The sequence below is a fragment of the Culex pipiens genome, chromosome 2 (assembly GCF_016801865.2).
Source record: "Culex pipiens pallens isolate TS chromosome 2, TS_CPP_V2, whole genome shotgun sequence".
Taxonomy (NCBI): Eukaryota; Metazoa; Arthropoda; class Insecta; order Diptera; family Culicidae; genus Culex; species Culex pipiens.
In genome coordinates, this window is record NC_068938.1 from 3,596,734 (window position 1) to 3,616,502 (window position 19,769).

Genomic DNA, 19,769 nt, shown 5'->3' on the forward strand with positions numbered 1-19,769 from the left:
AAATTTAGAATCTTTATGCTTTAGAATTTTAGGTTTTTTTTTTAATTTTCAAATGTTCGAATTTTTTAACGCTGGACTTTTTAAATCATTCAATTTTTCTGACAAAATGTATGATTTTCTCTATGGTCCCTATATGCTAAGCAAAAAAACAATTTTAGAACAAATCTCTGAGGATGGTGGGACAACTGCCTCATATTGTCCCACCCTGTGTGCGCTAGTAATTTGTAATTTTCAGTTGAACGGAAATCCAAATTATTTGATTTTTAAACCTTAACATATTGCAAACAAGCTACGCGCTTTTCATCGTGACCCTTTTCTTAAGCATTTTTTATATGGAGTTCTGCGTTCCTTCCGGACTGACCAATTTAAAAATTAAATATTATCAATGTTGCAAAACTTGGCCTGGAAGACATTCAAATACATCATCAAGGGCGAATTTTTAAAAAGAAATGAAATTTTGTAGTAATATTTTTAAGATCATCGAAATTCCCTGACCCAGCATAAAATTCCCTGACTTTCCCTGACTTTTCCAGGTCAAATAAAATTCCCTGACAATTCCAGGTTTTCCCTGACTTTTCCAGAAATCGACACCATGCATGATATGAATTAAAAACAAAAGAGTTTTTTCGCTAATTATCGACTTTTCTACAGTATGTAAAAAAAGTATTTACACCCCTCGGGCACTATGCACATTGTGTGATGAAACATGTAAACAATTTAATGTTGACATAAACCTAGTACTAAGTTCTGTTCAGAAACTCATGCTGAACATTTTGCTGCAAAAAGCTCATGAAAAGATGTTTTCTATAAAAAGTTATATAACAAATACTAAAACAAAAATAAATAAGATGCAAAAAAAGTTTGTACACCTTTCGAAAAATTAACATAAATAAAGTTATTTGTTGACAAATCACCATAAATCCAGTCTCCCAACTCCAAATAGGCATCCTTGACTGATTAAAAATATAATTTGGATTGAATATAAAGTTTACTAATTACTTAGTATAAAAGTTTACATAACTCTTGAAATTCTATATAAAACTTATCTAAACTTAATTTTGCAAACTTTAAATTTAACTAAATGTCAATATATTACCATAGAATTGATAAATAAACATTCTGGAGTGGGTATAACACCGTTCTGGGGTTCTTTGTATCGCTGGAATAGATTTTTCGTTGGAATTTCGTACCAACCCGGAATTACGTCGTCGGAAAATCCGCCGGCATCCGAACCGATCCACAATTCACAAGTTAACCTATGTGGCATCGGAAAGGGCATAAAATTTCCGATCTTTTGATACCCATACATCTAGGTTTTCTATAAAACCCACGTTTTTAAATACCTGGGCAAAAAGTAAGTTTGATCCACGAGAACAAAAATTACGAAATTCCATACATTTTTGGCAGATTGCTCAAACGAAACCATAACAACGTTTTTGCCTAGGTGTTTAAAAACGTGGGTTTTATAGAAAACCTAGATGTATGGGTATCAAAAGATCGGAAATTTTATGTCCTTTTAGATGCCACAAAGGTTGACTTGTTAATTGTGGACCGGTTCGGATGCCGGCGGATTTTCCGACGACGTAATTCCGGGTTGGTACGAAATTCCAACGAAAAATCTATTCTAGCGATACAAAGACCCCCAGAACGGTGTTATACCCACTCCAGAATGTTTATTTATCAATTCTATGGTAATATATTGACATTTAGTTAAATTTAAAGTTTGCAAAATTAAGTTTAGATAAGTTTTATATAGAATTTCAAGAGTTATGTAAACTTTTATACTAAGTAATTAGTAAACTTTATATTCAATCCAAATTATATTTTTAATCAGTCAAGGATGCCTATTTGGAGTTGGGAGACTGGATTTATGGTGATTTGTCAACAAATAACTTTATTTATGTTAATTTTTCGAAAGGTGTACAAACTTTTTTTGCATCTTATTTATTTTTGTTTTAGTATTTGTTATATAACTTTTTATAGAAAACATCTTTTCATGAGCTTTTTGCAGCAAAATGTTCAGCATGAGTTTCTGAACAGAACTTAGTACTAGGTTTATGTCAACATTAAATTGTTTACATGTTTCATCACACAATGTGCATAGTGCCCGAGGGGTGTAAATACTTTTTTTACATACTGTATATTCTGTATTCTAACGGCTAATATCCACTTTTGGCAAAAACGAGATATTGGCACCAGGTGGTAGAGGTTGTTCCAACGCATCTTCTGAAACTTGAATTTCCCTAAAATAGTGTTTAGATTTGGCTGCCGATGCGAAAAAAATAAACTAATATGCCACTCTTACGGAAAATTGCCTTGACGGAGAATTTGTGACGAACACTTAAACGCGTTCTCGAAATACTTGATTTGGCATAATAGCCGAATTTTCAATTATGGGCAGTATATGGGATTTATTTTTTTGAAGAAAAATTATATTTGAAAAACATAAAAAAATGTTTCAAACATTTTAAAACTAAAAAATCAAACATTGAACTTTTTGGTCTACAAGTAGATAATTTTCCGCGCTTCATATTTTACACAACAAAAGTTTCATTATTTAACATTGAAAATCAAACCTATAGTTTCCGAGGTATAGTCAGTTGAAAATTACAAGCTAATTAGGTGAAACTTAGAAACACTCATTTTCAGCGAATCAATTTTTTTTGTGAGGCTGTACCTCAGAAAATATCTGTCTCAAAGAGAAAATAGTAGGAATTTTTTTCAGCATTTTAAAAAAAATTTGCGTCGGAGGTGGCTTTCCTTCATGAAGTATTTGAATAAGGCCGATGCAAATATTTAAAATAGTTTTTGTCCCTCGGCCCTGGCCGAGGTCAAGGGGGGGGACCAAAAAAATAAAAAAATATAAAAATTTAAATAACAAGCCATAATCTTCACATTTAAATGAAAAAAGTGTTTTAAAATGCATTTTACACTAGTTCAGTTGTTTTACAATCATTAGTTTGCAAAAAATCTAAGATCTGACAAAAACAAAAATTGTATCGAAAAAAAAGATTTTGCATCGAAAATTTTCAAAAAATCTTAAGATTTTTTAATAAACCCAAACATGCTAAAAATGATTTTAAACGCAGGAGAATGTATTTTAATTTGATTTCAGCTGGTTGCACTTGAATTTTCATTGAAATTTAGAAGTTCATTGTAAAAATATTTTCTTTGCCCCCTGATTTTTCGTGCCAATTATGACAAAAACTTTTAAAAATATTTGTACCAGCCTAACAATCAAGAAAAAAAAAAACAAGATATGCAAAATCATGACACCATGTGTTAAAAGACGTCTTTTTGAGTCCCATAAATCATAGGTAAAAATAGAAAATTGAAAAATACGTATTTTGGAAATTCAATAAAGGAAAAATAAAGGAATGGTTTTTTATCAATGAGTAGTGCTGATTTTAATATACAACTTTGCCGAAAACACCAAATCGATCAGAAAATCTCATTTAAAAAAAAACTGATTTACATATATTTACGAACCAATTTTGTATGACCAGCCCGCAAAATTGTATGGATACTAATTAAGCAAAATTGATTCGTTTAACAAATGGAATGTATGGATAAAATTTCATCCAAATAAAAAAAAAAAATAAAAAAATCGCGAAATAATCTGCAAAATTTTTTTGAACTGAAAAGATGTTGTGAAAAGATTCAGGCAACTCCATTGTAAAACTTCTTGCTTTTCCTTTGATTCTCCAACGACGAAACGACCTACGGTTCTTCACCAAAAAAGTGCTGAAAAGTTCTACTTTTAGACACAAGTGCTGAAAAGTTCTACTTTTCAAATGTTAGACTTTACAGCTCTCCTCCGTGTACGCACGAGAGCAAGCAGCAGTCAAGTGCTCAGTGCTCCATCGTTTTTTCGATTTTTTTCGCCGTAGTTTACCGTGATTAGCCGCGAGTTTGCTCCTGCAGCATGCCAAAGGCCGGCCGTGGCCGTGGCAGTTCGAGTGCGGCCTCGAAAAACCCGCGAAGTTCGTCTACCGGCCGTGTGCAAAAAGGTAAACAAACCAGCGCCGTGTCGGCCGCCATCGCGCAGGGGAGCGTCAGCGCTGAAGGCATCGACAAAAAGTTACTACATCCCGGATATGTCCCAAGATCACCAGTGCGAACCCGTTCCGGTACTTCCGGTGCCACGACCAGTGGCACATCAACATCCGCCAACATCCCCATCAGGAACGAGTTCCAGATGCTGAGCGACGACGAAGAAAATAACAACTCTGACGGTAGCAGCATTACCGACGACGACGACGACGATGATGGTCGTGCACGGAAAAAAGTGCCGACGTCAAAAAAGAACAATTCTCCAACGGAACGAAGACCACCTCCAATTTTTGTTTTGGACACGTTGGCGGACGATGTTGACGAGTTGCTGGAAGGCCTCGGATATTGTCTGAAAATCGGTAAGTCGGCAGTGCAAGTGATCACACTGAACAGAAAAGATTTCGACCTGGTGCTTGAAGAACTGAAGCGTAGCAACTTCAACTTCTACACATACGACCCAGAGAAGCCCCCTGTTAAGGTCGTCTTGCAGGGTTACCAAGACCGTCCGATCGCCGACCTGAAGCGACACCTCTCGAACCCCGGAATAAAGCCACGGGAGATAAAAGTGCTCTCGCGAAAGACAACAGTCACAGGTACACACACCCTGTACCTGTTGTACTTCGACCGCGGCACCGTCAAGATCCAAGATCTGCGGCGGACTAAGACACTGGACGGTTTTTGGGTAAACTGGCGGTTTTACACCAAGTACCCGACAGACGTAGCGCAATGCCACCGTTGCCAGAAATTCGGCCACGGCTCGCGGAACTGCAACCTCCGGCCCCGCTGCGTGAAGTGCGGTGAGTCACACCTCTCGGAGGCGTGCGCACTGCCACGAAAGGCGGACTTGGGGAAAAATGCAGAACAGACTAAGCCCCGCGTAAAGTGCGCGAACTGTGACGGCAACCATACCGGTAACTACCGCGGATGCGTCGCGCGCAAGGCTTACCTCGAGGAGCAGGAAAAGAGGAAGAAGAAAGCAGCAGCGTCCCACTCTCCTCAGCGAAGTACGAGCGCAGCCGTTCCTGCAGCTGGGCAGCGTACGGTTCCAGCGGACAACCCAGCGATCCCTCCTGGATGGGGGCGTTCGTTTGCCAGCGTGGTCGCTGCCGGTAGCGGCGATGCGGCCCAGCAAGGAGTCACCGGGGAAGATCTCTTTACCCTGCCGGAGTTCTTTGCTCTCGCGGGGGAGATGATGACGCGGTTTCGGAGCTGCCGTAACAAGGCGGAGCAATTTCTGGCCCTCGGAGAGCTGATGATCAAGCACATCTATAATTGATATTATTTTTGTCTGTGATCTAGTTTTAAGCTTTCTCTCTATCTATCCTTTTCCCATTGCACTTTCTGTAAGTTTTTTGAAAACTTTTTCTTACTCTTGTCTATTCCATAGTTATAAGTAATAATTTTTCGATTGAATTACGATGTAAATCACAGCTGAAAGGAACACCAAAACTCTGTTGTGTACCTAAATGAACTCATTGTAAATTGATTATTCACAAATAAAACCGAATTGAATTGAATTGAATTGACTTTACAGCACTTGCACTTCTGCACTATAGCTAGCACTACATTGAAATATCATTTTGATTTGAACGGTGAATTTACTAAACCCATATTCAGTTTTAGTCGTAACTATAAATTTAAGACTCGTGCTGAAAAATCTTATTTTTGTAACTTGTGGCATAAACTTCTATAAAATTTAAAAAAAAAAACATAAAACAAGTAGAACAAAAGTTATAAAAATTATAAAAAAAGTGTTTAAAAGAGAAAAAACATCAAAAATGCTTTAGACAACTTTCAGCAGTACAAAATTAAGCGTTGATTGTGATGATTTTTTTATCATTGTCAGTTTCTTCATAAAAAGGTGCTTTTCATTAATTTGACAAATAACAGGCAATGCTTAGAGTCTGCGTGTTGATTTCATTTATTTCAACGTGAAAAGAACATGTTTTTTTCAACTTAAAGATCCTCATTTCATTTGGTTATGCTTAGTTATATATATATTCCTTGTTAATTTCTGTAAACATCCAAATCATAAGCTAACAAACGGCTCCTATTTTTTATAGCAATTGAATGTGCATCACTTTATTCCTGCAGGTCTTTATTTTAATTTGCCTAATAAAAGCATGATACCAAAAATGAAATCAAATTATCTTTATCATTGAAAACCTACGAAACATGGCTATTTGGGGTTTTCAAGCATTTAATTGACAACAAGTAAAAAATCTTATCTAGCAATTCTAGGACAGCAGAAGAAAAAACAAAATAAAAGGTTTCAGTTTCCATTTTCACAACAGCAAAATTCACCGAAAAATTAGTCAGATAGAAACCCCATTAATCAATAAAATTCAAACACCAAAACCGCGTCTCGGAAAAATGTGTTCGCTTTCATCGAAGACCGCACAAGTTGCTACAGTGTGGAGAAAAAAGCTTGTACACCCCTTGGACTGAATAAAAAAATCTAATGTTTCCATGTAAAAAAATTATTCGAAGAATGTACAAAACTATTTGGCATATAATGAAATATTTGCTGAAATAAGATTATTGATAAAAACATTCGAACTCACAGTTGGCGTTAAATTTCCACCGGGTACCCAAACTTTTTCTACACTGCAAATGCATCGATTTCGGCATGTGAAACAATTTGATCGTGATATTAACTATTAATAACCGCGCTGCACTGGCAGCAGGCACATCATAACCGAAGCCGTAAACCGAGAAAGCTTCTTCTTCCATAATGAGAATGAAATCAAGCGCTTCATATCTGACAAATAGGTTGATGACCTTCAACTGTGATCAGTGTGATCAGGACTTTCATTTGTACGGAAATTGCCAACACACGAAATTGTTTTTTTTTTTTTTTCTTTTTGCTTGGTACGAAATGCAATATGCATATGATGAAAAATGAAAGCCGATGCGATGCGGATTGTGTCAGCAATATTCGAGAATAAAGGGACGAACTCGGGGAAAACGACACCCAAGAACAACACAACTATAACACACCGAGAGTTGTGTACAGGGAAATTGATTACGTTTAGGTGAACGTAATTTCCCATTTGACATTAGCATCCATCACTGACAGGTTTTCTTTTTCTGCGGTTTCGGCATCAAAAGAGCGCCGAGAAGCTGCTGCGACTCTAGAAAATGATCCGCTTGTACACCTGACTCTGAGCGTTTGACTATGGATAGGTGGTAGATTGGCAGATTCTCCTGTTGGCGATGATTGATCTTCCATCAAACTCACTTGCGATTTTCCGTTGAAGGACACAAAGGAAATTTTCAATCAATTCGCACTCGTCAAGAGAATCCCACACACTTTACACTAACCGCTTTGAGGAATACTACCTTCCGGGATGAATCTACCACTTCCGGTGTTGCAGACTGCACACTACCAACGAGACTCACTGACTGGAACAGGAAGCCGACGTTGACCAAAACGATCGCGTCGACGGCCAGCGGTTCATTCGAACTGAAACCGTCTTCCTCGCCAGAGTGGCTTCCTCCGATCGAAAATCAATACTTATTACATAAACTAGATTCCACGATCAATTACAAGCGAATGCCGCTGCAAACTGCCTAGTGCCTTTCAATAAAAATATAAACCATTAGGTATATTTAGAATCAAGTGAATACACACCGAGAGAAATTATTCACCAGGAAGCCAGGATTGTTTCGGATCTCCAATACCAACCAGAGTGTACTACTAACCAACACCACGGTGTGGCCTTCGAATGTCTGAGGGCAGGCCAAAAGACGCGCTTTTTCCACCAATCATCGCCGACTATCGTCATCGAGAAATTAATCGTCTCGCTGTCCACACCAGCCACCACAGCGGACAACCCCGTCCCACTCCAAGAAGGGAGATGACAGTTTAAACCCCACGGCACGGTTTTAAAATAAATAAGTGTGAAGAAATTATCATCAGCCGGTGAAACCAACTTAATACCTAAAAAAATCCAAGCATTCCAGCAAAATCCAATATATTTCCAAAGAGTTCAAAAATCTTAACCCCTTTGACACCCCTGAAATCCCCAAGCGAGAGAGAACCATGAACCAAGAAAAGGGTGTCGTGGTAATGAAAATGACACGCCGATTTATTTGGACGAAGACACGAAGATCGGAGAGTGAATTAAACGTGGCGCAGCCTGTTGCAGCAGGAGCAGAGTAGAGTACAAGTTCAATGCAAATCTCGATCTCGCGATCTGGTGCACACAAGCGTCAACGGTCTATGTACTACCCCTTCTGAAGGGGTACCAGGAGGAGAAGTACATAAAGAATCAAATATAAAGGAACAGATCGAGCCAATAACGATGATTTTTTTCGTATTTTTTTTTCTCTCTAATTGATTGAAGTCGAATTCGATAATCGTTCATATTGACGGTTTGTCTCGAATTTTGCCTTTCAACTGGCGAATGATGGATCGAGGCTGTAGTGCGGGGTTTTCAGAATTAGAATACAACAGTGAAAATAAAATGACTCCGTAAGCAGTAAAATAAAAATAAGCGATAAGGTCATAAACTAAAATATTGTTGTCAAAATAATTGACACATTTCATCCAGTCAATTTTACTTTTAGTTTTTCTTTGGTCGAATAATTTTTTCCTTGAAACTGATCATTGCGAAATAAAATTCAGATATGGTAACACGCAGACAATTTTGAAAAGAAAATTCAAATTAGATTTTCTTTTTAAAACAAAAACCCTACTTAAATGCCCTTAATCAAAATTTAAGAGTAAAAAAACATGCAAAAATATTCAAAAGCACACGAATAAAAAAATACAAAAATTCTAAAATAAAATCTTTTTTTCTGATAAAAATTGCAATTTTTTAAGTGAAAAAATGTAAATATTGCTGAAAATTTACATTTTTTATGATTAAAAACTGATTATTAATCCAAAAGGATACTTTCAGAAATTTTGTTATTTTTTCAACATAAGCTTTCGAAAATATTTGCAACGGCCTTACAAAGTTAAAGTTTAATTTTTTTTCCTGGTGCTGTGCCTCTTAATTCTTTTTAGTCATTTTGGTCATCTTTGTCATTTTGGTCATGTTGGTCATTTTGGTCATTTTGATCATTCTGGTCATTTTGGTCATTTTGGTCATTTAGGTCATTTTGGTAATTTTGGTAATTTTGGTCATTTTGGTCATTTGGTCATTTTGGTCATTTTGGTCATTTTGGACATTTTGGTCATTTTGGTCATTTTGGTCATTTTGGTCATTTTGGTGATTTTGGTCATTTTGGTGATTTTGGTGATTTTGGTCATTTTGGTCATTTTGGTCATTTTAATCATTTTGAGCATTTAAATTATTTTGGTCTTTTTGGTCATTTTGGTAATTTTTGTCATTTTGAACATTTTTGTCAAGCTGGTCATTTGGTCATACTTCTCATAATTCTCATTTTGGTCATTTTAATCATTTTTGTCATTTTGTCATTTTGGTCATTTTGGACATTTTGGTCATTTTGGTCATTTTGGTCATTTTGGTCATTTTGGTCATTTTGGTCATTTTGGTCATTTTGGTCATTTTGGTCATTTTGGTCATTTTGATCATTTTGGTCATTATGGTAATTTTAATCATTTTGAACATTTGTATTATTTTGGTCTTTTTGGTCATTTTGGTAATTTTTGTCATTTTGAACATTTTTGCCAAGCTGGTCATTTGGCCATACTTCTCATAATTCTCATTTTGGTAATTTTGGTCATTTTGGTAATTTTAATCATTTTGAACATTTTTGTCATTTTGTAATTTTGGACATTTTGGTCATTTTGGACATTTTGGTCATTTTGGACATTTTGGTCATTTTGGACATTTTGGTCATTTTGGACATTTTGGTCATTTTGGACATTTTGGTCATTTTGGTAATTTTTGTCATTATTGACATTTTTGTCAATTTTGCCATTTTTGGTCATATTTATATCATATTTTAGTCATTTTGGTCATTATGGTAATTTTTGTCATTTTAAACATTTATGCAAGTTTAAAATTATTTTTTCGTTGGATAATTTGATACCTCCCGCTCTCGATAATCCCTTCAATATCGACACAGAGAGAGTCCACTGTATTTGTCAATTTTACGAAATCGAAAATTTGTTTTCTGGTGTAATTTTTTCATTCAAATAATTGATTCTGAAAAATATTATGTTGAGAAAAACAATAATTACAAATAAAAAAGACAAGCTTTTTTATGCACAGCTGCAAAATTTGGAGACTCATCCAAATCAAACAAACAAAAACAAAGAAACTTCTAATTCAACATTCGATTGAGTGCCCCAAAATTATACAAACTCTAGTGAATGATGGCCGTTTTCGTTTGTTTTAATATTTATGCATGAAAAAAGAAAATAAAAGTGTTTTGTGATCGATTATCCGAGGGTCCCAGTACCCAAAGCAATTTTTTTTTGCGACCACTTCGGAGTCATATTTATAATAAACCATGGAGACGCACGATCATCCTCAAAAAAGAACCTCCTTTCGACACCACCACCCACTCAGGCCACAGTTCCGATCATTTGTTTATGCGCTCTCAAGATGATCCCGACGAATCTCTCTCCCGAGAGAGCGAGCAAAACATTCTTCACTCTCGTCACGTTCTCTCCCAACTCAACTCCTCTCGGCGCGCTGCCGCACGCGATCACGCGAACGGGATCACTGCAGCAGCGCCTACTAATGCACATTTAGTACGCCCGTTGCATCACACTCACAAGTCGTTTGGTTGGTCGTTAGAATCTTGAGAGTTTTGCGCGCGCGGGCACTGGTATTGGTAATGACGATCGTGATGACGGTTGGCCACCGATTCTAGAACGCTTAGTAGGCTACGTGTCGAGGAGAACAACCGGCCCCTTGGGGAGTGTTCTTTTATTACGTAACGCAGTAGGGGGGGAGGGGGGGTCGGAGGCCGTGTTACGCTCCATGCAAAAATTTTAAAATTTGTATGAAAATTTTGTTACGAGGGGGGGGGAGGGAGTCCAAAAATCCATTTTTTTGCGTTACGTAATAAAAGAACGCTCCCTTGGTTGGTGTGGTGTGGTGTGTTCTACAACACACAAGTTTAGCGCGAGTCTTCTTCTAATAGTGCTGGATCGGCTCATATGGTGATGTGTATTTGCTTTTCTCGGATGAAAATGAGTGCTTCTCTTCTCCTGAAGTTAGTCGCCGAAGCAGCAGCGGCAGGGCTCTTTATACTAGATGCTTTGGACGCGCGGCGAAGCATTCCGTGTTAGAACGCCGACTACGGTGAACGTGTGTGTTTTTGTCAGAAGTCGCGGCCTGTTGCAAGTCTGGAAGTGTGTTACTAGGTATAGTGTTACTATAGTGTACTCTGGCTAGGTCATAGCAAGCTGCGGCGCGGTGGCCCTCAGAACGACGCGGTGTGCTTAGCGTGTTGGTTTGGGGCGCGCAGCATCCAGAGAGCCGAGTAGGCCGTGCTGGACTAGTCGAGGTGTTCTAGTCGATGACTACTGCGACGGCGACGACGACGGTTAGCAGCTAGTAGTGCTGGGTAATTGATGGTGAAGAGTTCTAAGTGCAGCATCCATTTCGAGTTGTTTTTTTTTCCTTTGCTTCTTCTAATGATCCAATTAGCCTCGGTGGTCGTCGTCGCGGCGATAGAATTAGTGTGTTTGGTTAGTGAATCGACGACGCCAGTGTGACGGCTGATTGAAAACACATTCAATTCAAGCACTCTGCTGCTGCTGATGTTCTGCTGCGGTGAAGAAGAGTCTCGACTCAGTGAAGCGCGCAACCAACTCAACACAACTCGGTGGTGGTGATCATCGGGAACGTCGAAAAAGGGCGTGACTATCACGCGCGCACACATGTGACGCGCGCGGTTTTTTGGCCATTTGGGCACGGTTCATCAGCCGAAGAGAGTGCATTCATCGAATTCGTTTTAGCCGAAGAACGAAGAAGTGTGGTGGTGCTGTGTTGGTGCGCTCAAGAAGAAAAGTGAAAGAAGTAGCACAATTATTCCACAATTCTCGAAGAAAGGACAAACACACTTGCACACACAACCTACTGGTGTTATCCCTCACCAGCCCTGCACCGTCTTCTGGCACAACATCTGGCCTGTCTTCTCGTCGTACTCGTCTTCATTCTTCGTAGGTCCACCCGAAACCCGAAAGCGCAATGTGAGTTTTCGAACCCATAAAAACCCTCTGTTCGTGTGATTGTGTGTGTGTTTTTTTTGTGTGTTGGTTGGTTTTGTGCGCTATTTTTAGAATGTACTAACTTCAAAAACACTCTTTTGCTTGCGCGCCTGTGTGTTGTACTTGTTCTCTTCTGCTGCTGCTGTTGCTGATGCCGTCCAAGCTGCTGCTGCTAATATATGTATAGTTATGACCAACCATCCTCAGCGCGATCTTATTAAAAGGAACTAAGCCGCATCTTCGCGTGCGCCTGTGTTAGTGGTCGTGCGTGCGTCTGTATCTTTGTGACTTTGTTTGATTATCTCCGCGACCGCGCCGACTTCAGCGCGTTATCAGTGGCGAAGAACAGCGCTCTTCTTGTCATTGCTACTGCTTCAACTGCTTCCAAAAGCAGCGCGCGCGCGATGATAGTCAATAAAATTTTCATCAATACACACACACTCACGCGCACACAAACACCCATACCAGCGAACCCTTCTAGTTAGTTACTTTGCTTAGTGTTTTCCGTGTGAGAGAAGAAGAAACTTAAAACACACAACACAGAATTCCGTCAACCGCCCCAACAGCAGCGCGAACCCAGGCCAGCGAAGAAGAACAAATGCTTCTGGAATGAATTGTCATTGTAAGTTAAATTTGAATTTATTATTATGATACACCACATCTTCTCGGCACACATATCGGACAGGGGACGCGCGCGCGCCGAGCACCGACACGGTAGTGTCTGTGAACAACAACATATGGGGGATAACTGCCACCACCATCGACCACCGTGCACTGGGGCTGAAGTTGTTGTGGTACCTCGGATGCTTACTAACAGGATGCTAACTTGTTTGACAAGGCTTTATTACTAACCAACAGCTTGTATTTAGACATAAGTACATTACTAACATATTGCTGTTATAGTTTTTTTCAAGCTTGTTTAGAATTTTTAGTCACAGACAGTAAAATTAAAAAAAAAAAAATCGGCATCATTAGGTTCTTATAATTTGAAAAAAAAAAATCAGAATTATACTGAATTCTGGTTTCACAAGTATTCCTAAGAACAGAAACATCAGTCAATACATCGTAGATAGCAGGGAACAACCATCCATGCGTCTCCATTCGTCCAATTTACAATGCAATTGTTAAAATCTTAAAATCTAGAATTAGTTTTCAAAAAGTTCTAAGAGCCATTTATAAACAAAGACGTTTTTCGAATGGTTCTCGGCACATAAACCCCATTTTTGCATTCCCTACTTTTTCAGAGCCTCAAATAATCAAAACAAATGCAAAAATACTCATAAAAATACTAAATTAATAAATTAATCGAAAAAATATGGACATAAAAAAAATGAAAATCCAAGGTCTTGTAATTTCCAAATTTTAAATAATAAATCTTAAAAAATCACTTTATATAATTAAAATACGTGAAAATTCATTTCGGAAAATTGTCAAATATAAACTTCTTTGATTAAAAAAAATAATTCAAAATTAAAACATAACAGTTAGAGTAACTTAACTTATTTTTTTATTAGTTTAATAAAAAAACAGGTAAAATCATGACAACAGTTATTATTTATTCGAAAATATGTCTAAACGTTTAGAAATTCGTAAAAAAAAGGCTAGTCTCCCCTCCCTCACTCCCTTCAAAATCGATTAGAAAAATCTGGGAACAGATTTTTTTTTCAAATTATTTCAAAATTTTGATTGCAATCAGCTGAAACCGATTAAAAATGCATTACCCCGCGTTTATAAACATTTTTAACATGTCTGTTTTTTTTTTTTTCAAATATAACATTTTGCCTTCCTCACTGAGGTAAGGCTATAATCCTGCTTTTTTAGTACATTTTCGATGTACAGCACGCGAATTTTTTTTTTCGCAAAAAAAAATGTTTTCGTCAAAACTAAGATTTTTTGAAAAGTAATGAGGCCGTTGCAAATATTTTTCAAAGTTTATGTTGCACCACCCCCCCCCCCCCCCCTGCTTCAAAATTGGTCCGAAAAATCAGGGGGCAACAATTTTTTTTCAGGAAAATATCAAAATTTCAATGGAAATAGAAGTTTAATCAACTAGGAACAATCTTAAATGCCTTTTTCTGCATTGATAATCATATTTAACATGTTTGGACTCGTTTAAAAATACTTTGAACTTTTATGAAATTACAATGCATTTTTTTTTCGTCAAAATAAAGTTTCCGTCAGTATTTAGAAATTTTGGAAATCAATGATTGCAAAACAACTGGACAGGTGTATGATGCATTTTAAAACACTTTTTTCATTCAAATATTGACACCGTGGCATGTAATTTCAATTTTTAGCTTTTGTCATTTGTTGGCCCCCCCCCCCCCCCCCCCCCAAGACTTTGATCAGAGTCGAGGGACATAAACTTCAAACATTATTTGCAACGGCCTGATTGCAAAACAACATTTTTTAGGTAATGCACATTTGAGTTCCACAAAAATCCAAAAATATGAATATCAACGCAGGAAAATACACTCTATTTTAATTTTTTAGTTGATTGACTTCAACTTCCATCACAATTTTGAAGTTTGAAGTCCCCAGATTGTTTTGCGTTGATTTCAAAAGGCCCTCCCTTTTTTCCTTTTTTTTTTTGCTTTGAAAAATGTTTGCTACGGCTATATTTTTAATTTTTACAATTTTAACATTTACTCATATTTTCAAAAAGTTACAAACTTTTTTTCCATTTTTCCATATGATAGTAAAGTTTTTTCGATAAACGAAAACCATGTTTCATCTCTAATTTTTTACTAATTCATAAAAAAAAATTACGAGAATAAAAAAATTAATAAAATGCCCTGGCTCAAGAAATTTAGTTTAACTAATTAAAAATTTAAAACTGCAAAATAACTATACCCAAACACAAGTTGGGATCCTTTTTCAAGTTTTTAAGCAATGTGACAAAATACAAGAAAATAATAGCATTACGCTCATAATGTACGACTTTTTTTTTAAACTATGCTGTCGTAAAAAAGATAATCGTTTTCATTTTATTTTAAGAAGCTTGGTCAAAAACAAATCCAACTTTTTTGATCAATGAAAATTATTATGAAAATCTGCCTTAAATGCGTGCTATTATCCCATAGGTATAATACATTCAATGTCAGCCTTTTCATTCCTAAAACAGATTAAAAAAATAAATATTGGAATCTCAAAATAATTTAAGTGCAACTGAATTGAGTATTGTAAAAAATAGCAACATTATTGATGAGTGAGAAAAAATGTTTCGATCAAGTTTGCTCTGAATGCCTGACTTTATCACGGATTCCTGATTTTTCCTAATCCCCTGAATTGAAAAAGACAGTGACTCTCTATAACCCAACCGTGATCTGAAAATCCGCCGAAAATACTTTTCAAACAATTTGATCTTAAATAAGCAGTGAAAAGAAGAACTATTTTTTTTTTGTTGTTGCTGCAGGAATGGTTTCATACTGTTTTTTTTTAATTGACCAAACATCAAAAAGAATTAATCTAGACATTTTTGGAAAAAGGAATCAAGGCAGAAGAGGGTTTTGGTTGAAGTGCAGTAGATGAAAAATCGGATAAGATCGGTAAAAAAGGAAAACTTTACTATCGACATTAAGTTAAAATTAAAAATTGCTAATGCATTTATTGTTCAACAGTTGAAAATCAAATTTATCAACTAATTTGATACGATATAGTGACGAAAAACAAATAGATTTTTGTCATGCAGGGGGAGGTTGGAAAGATTTGATTTGATTCGATTTGATCCCTAATCGAAACATCGGATAATCGAGGCTTCTGATAATCGAGGCTTCGGATAATCGATTTTTTTTAATTTAATACCATCCTGTTTATTGCAACCCGTCTTTAAGGTGAAGCCGTTGATCATTTTCGAAGAAAATTAATCATCACTATAAAATATTCTGTATTAAATTCAATTCAACGAATTTCAGCACCAAAATGAATCAGCATGTGCCGGTTGTTGCCTTCTTGAAGCCACTGGAAGAATTTTTGATCTAAATCAAATGTGCTTCAAAATTTATATAATTTTGTGGCACAGTCATTGACGTCCTATTTGGCAATCATTGATTAATGACGATTTCCATAACTTTACAAGGAATGGGATAATCGTTACCAAAATGAATCAGCATGTGTAGGGCACTATTCTAAACAACTTGTTGAAGGAATTTTGTCAAAATATTGAAAGCGACGCAAAAATTATATCATTGAACGAAAAATCATGACAATGATGGAAGTCTTCACGTTTAAGGCCCCCGTCTCGTGACTCGCGCGCGCGTGGTTTATCATTTTTCATATTTGCTATATTATCGTTTTTAAAAATCCAAACACATCACGATTTAGAGAATTTTCTCAGCTTTCTAACTACGGGTTCATTTTTCAAAAAAAGTGAGTTTTTCTTCTCCATCGGTGCTTTTTAGTAAAATAGTTTTTCAAAATTCTGGGGTATTTCAAAACTTATCGCGATGACCTATACTTTTTTTTACACCAAAATGTTCGTTGGGATGTGGGCAAAATATAACTAGAACATTGTTATAATTTTTGACCAAAATATATTGCCGTTTTTTAGTAAAAACTATAGCGCGCCATCACCATATTTTGAAAATATTGAAAAAGCTGGTTTTTACCTTGGAAGGCAAAAATCTCGAAATTCAAAGCGATGACCTATACTTTTTATCGATGGAGAATGTTCAGAAATATCCTAGAATCAATTTGTAGTACTTTGAAAAATATTTTAGTACATAAAAATATTTATTTTGGGCAAAACATTGAGAAAAATCTATTTTTTTAAAGAAACTCAAATATATTCCAAGTATTTCGCAAATATCTCGAAATTCAAAGCGATGACCTATACTTTTTATGGATGGAAAATGTTCAGAAATATTCTAGAATCAATTTGTAGTACTTTGAAAAATATTTTAGTACATAAAAATATTTATTGTGGGCAAAATATTGAGAAAAATCTATTTTTTTCAAAGAAACTCAAATATGTTCCAAGTATTTCGCCAATATCTCAAAATTCATAGCGATGACCTATACTTTTTATGGATGGAAAATGTTCAGAAATATTCTAAAATCAATTTGTAGTACTTTGAAAAATATTTTAGTACATACAAATATTTATTTTGGGCTAAATATTAAGGAAAATCTATTTTTTTTTCATAGAAACTCAAATATATTCCAAGCATTTCGTCAGTATCACAAAATTCAAAGCGATGACCTATACTTTTTATCGATGGAGAATGTTTAGAAATATTGCAGTATTAATTTGTAGTACTTTAAAAAATATTTTAGTATATAAAAATATTTATTTTGGGCAAAATATTGAGATAAATCTCTTTTTTCAAAGAACCTCAAATATTATCCAAGTATTTATTCAATATATCAAAATTCAAAGCGATGACCTATACTATTTATTGATGGAAAATGTTCAGAAATATTCTAGAATCAATTTGTAGTACTTTGAAAAATATTTTAGTACATAAAAATATTTATTTTGGGCTAAATATTGAGAAAAATCTAGTTTTTTCAAAGAAACTCAAATATATTCCAAGTATTTCGCCAATATCTCAAAATTCAAAGCGATGACCTATACTTTTTATGGATGGAAAATATTCAGAAATATTCTAAAATCAATTTGTAGTACTTTGAAAAATATTTTAGTACATACAAATATTTATTTTGGGCTAAATATTAAGGAAAATCTATTTTTTTTTTCATGGAAACTCAAATATATTCCAAGCATTTCGTCAGTATCACAAAATTCAAAGCGATGACCTATACTTTTTATCGATGGAGAATGTTTAGAAATATTGCAGTATTAATTTGTAGTACTTTAAAAAATATTTTAGTATATAAAAATATTTATTTTGGGCAAAATATTGAGATAAATTTTTTTTTTCAAAGAAACTCAAATATTATTCAAGTATTTATCCAATATATTAAAATTCAAAGCGATGACCTATACTATTTATTGATGGAAAATGTTCATAAATATTCTAGATTCAATTTGCAGTACTTGAAAAAATGTTTTAGTACAATCACATTTTTCCAAAATCAATTCAAATCAAATTGCTCTCTCAACAGCATTGCCTTGGCGTTCTCGATTGTGAGATTCCTACTCGAAACTAGGTGTTCGAAGGCTTGATTGTTGAGGCAATTGCAAACCTCTTTTTACATCCAAGCTTCCATCTATTCCGGGATTAGAATTGATGATCTTTGGATTGTGAGTCCAACTGCTGACCAGCGACTCCATCGAGATAGGACCCAGGGAAACGACTTCTGGATTGAGCTAACGACCTTCCCTCTAAGTTAGACCGGGGCCAACATTTACTTCCCTGTCCGACGGAAGGCGTGATCAGACAAATCTCGTCTCGAAAAATGCCACCGGAACCTTTTGGGATCGAAACCAGGCCGCCTGAATGAGAGGCAACCAGGTATATCCCTTTACCACCGGTCCTGGCTTTTTCAAGTATTTTTCCAATATCTCAATATCTCAATATTACAAAAAAACTTACCAGAAATTTTAGTGTTGCTCAAGCAATATTTATTTGTCTCAGAAAAATATATTTGGACATATGCTTACATGCACTTTTCAAATAGAATTGCTATATAACATTTTTTTTCCTATAATCTTACACTTTTTATTGACTGAAAAACCAATTATGCAAAATTGTATGTGTGGACAAATAAAATTTATGAGGAATGAGTTTCCCCAAACGTTGAAATTCCTCATGATGAATGTATACAATTATATGCCATGTTTTTTTGCGGTATATTTATGCTACAAATGAAATCATGAATCAATCCTAACAGAAATAAATAATATATTTTATAGTAAATAATCCTCCAGCCTGAAAAAAATATAGTTTTGAATAAAAAATAATAATTTCAAAAATCGTGAACTGCCTACATGAATTTGAAAATTTACACAGAAAAAAAAAGTTGAATTTTGGAATGTTGAAAATTTGGTAGGTTGAATATTACCTTTTTTGAGTAATATTACATAAAAAATGTGTAAAAATGTGAACCTGATGAATATTCATCAAAAACTGATGCAAATTCATGATTTTCTGGGGTTAAATTAATCATTTTTTTACACAAAACCTGTCATCATTTCCTGATGAATATTACCATCATTTTTTTTTCAGTGTACGAAGAAACCTTTTGCTGGAATCTTGCAATTTCTCCATACTTATGAAAATTTTTCTTAGTAAATTTCAAAATTTTGCGAGGTATCATGTTTAACTTCACAGCAACTGGATAGAAACATGTTGCTGATTTGACGAGCTCTAGCTCGTTCAAGTACAATATTGGTCCAAATTCGCTCATCCTTTGTTCCTAATCATTCTTATAAAAATATTTCCAAATTATAGAACTCGAACTATACTCTAAAAATATATATTTATTTCAATGAACAATTTAGCAATATATTCTCCAAAGCTAATATTTTTGTATCAAAATACTTTTGTGAAAAAAGGTCATTGATTTAAATTTTGAGTTAGGCCGTTGCAAATATTTTGAAATTTAAAGCTATGGTATAAACATTTGAATAAAAAAAAGTGTTTTAAAATGCATCTTCAACTTGCCCAGTTGT

The 19,769-nt window shown here is 35.4% G+C and overlaps 1 protein-coding gene across 10 annotated transcripts in view; it reads left to right on the top strand.

Annotated features, from left to right (window-relative positions):
* The first annotated feature begins 11,070 nt into the window (after positions 1–11,070).
* Positions 11,071–19,769, top strand: part of LOC120412507 (uncharacterized) — a 61,462-nt gene continuing 52,763 nt past the window's right edge. The window contains exons 1-3 of one of the 10 annotated variants that reach the window (XM_052708456.1): positions 11,072–11,547; positions 11,631–12,175; positions 12,662–12,815. The gene's annotated coding sequence lies outside the window, so the exon portion shown is untranslated. Of the gene's footprint in view, positions 11,548–11,630; positions 12,176–12,661; positions 12,816–19,769 lie in introns of all 10 variants that reach the window. The other 9 variants (XM_052708459.1, XM_052708465.1, XM_052708458.1 and 6 more) reach the window with 9 other exon arrangements.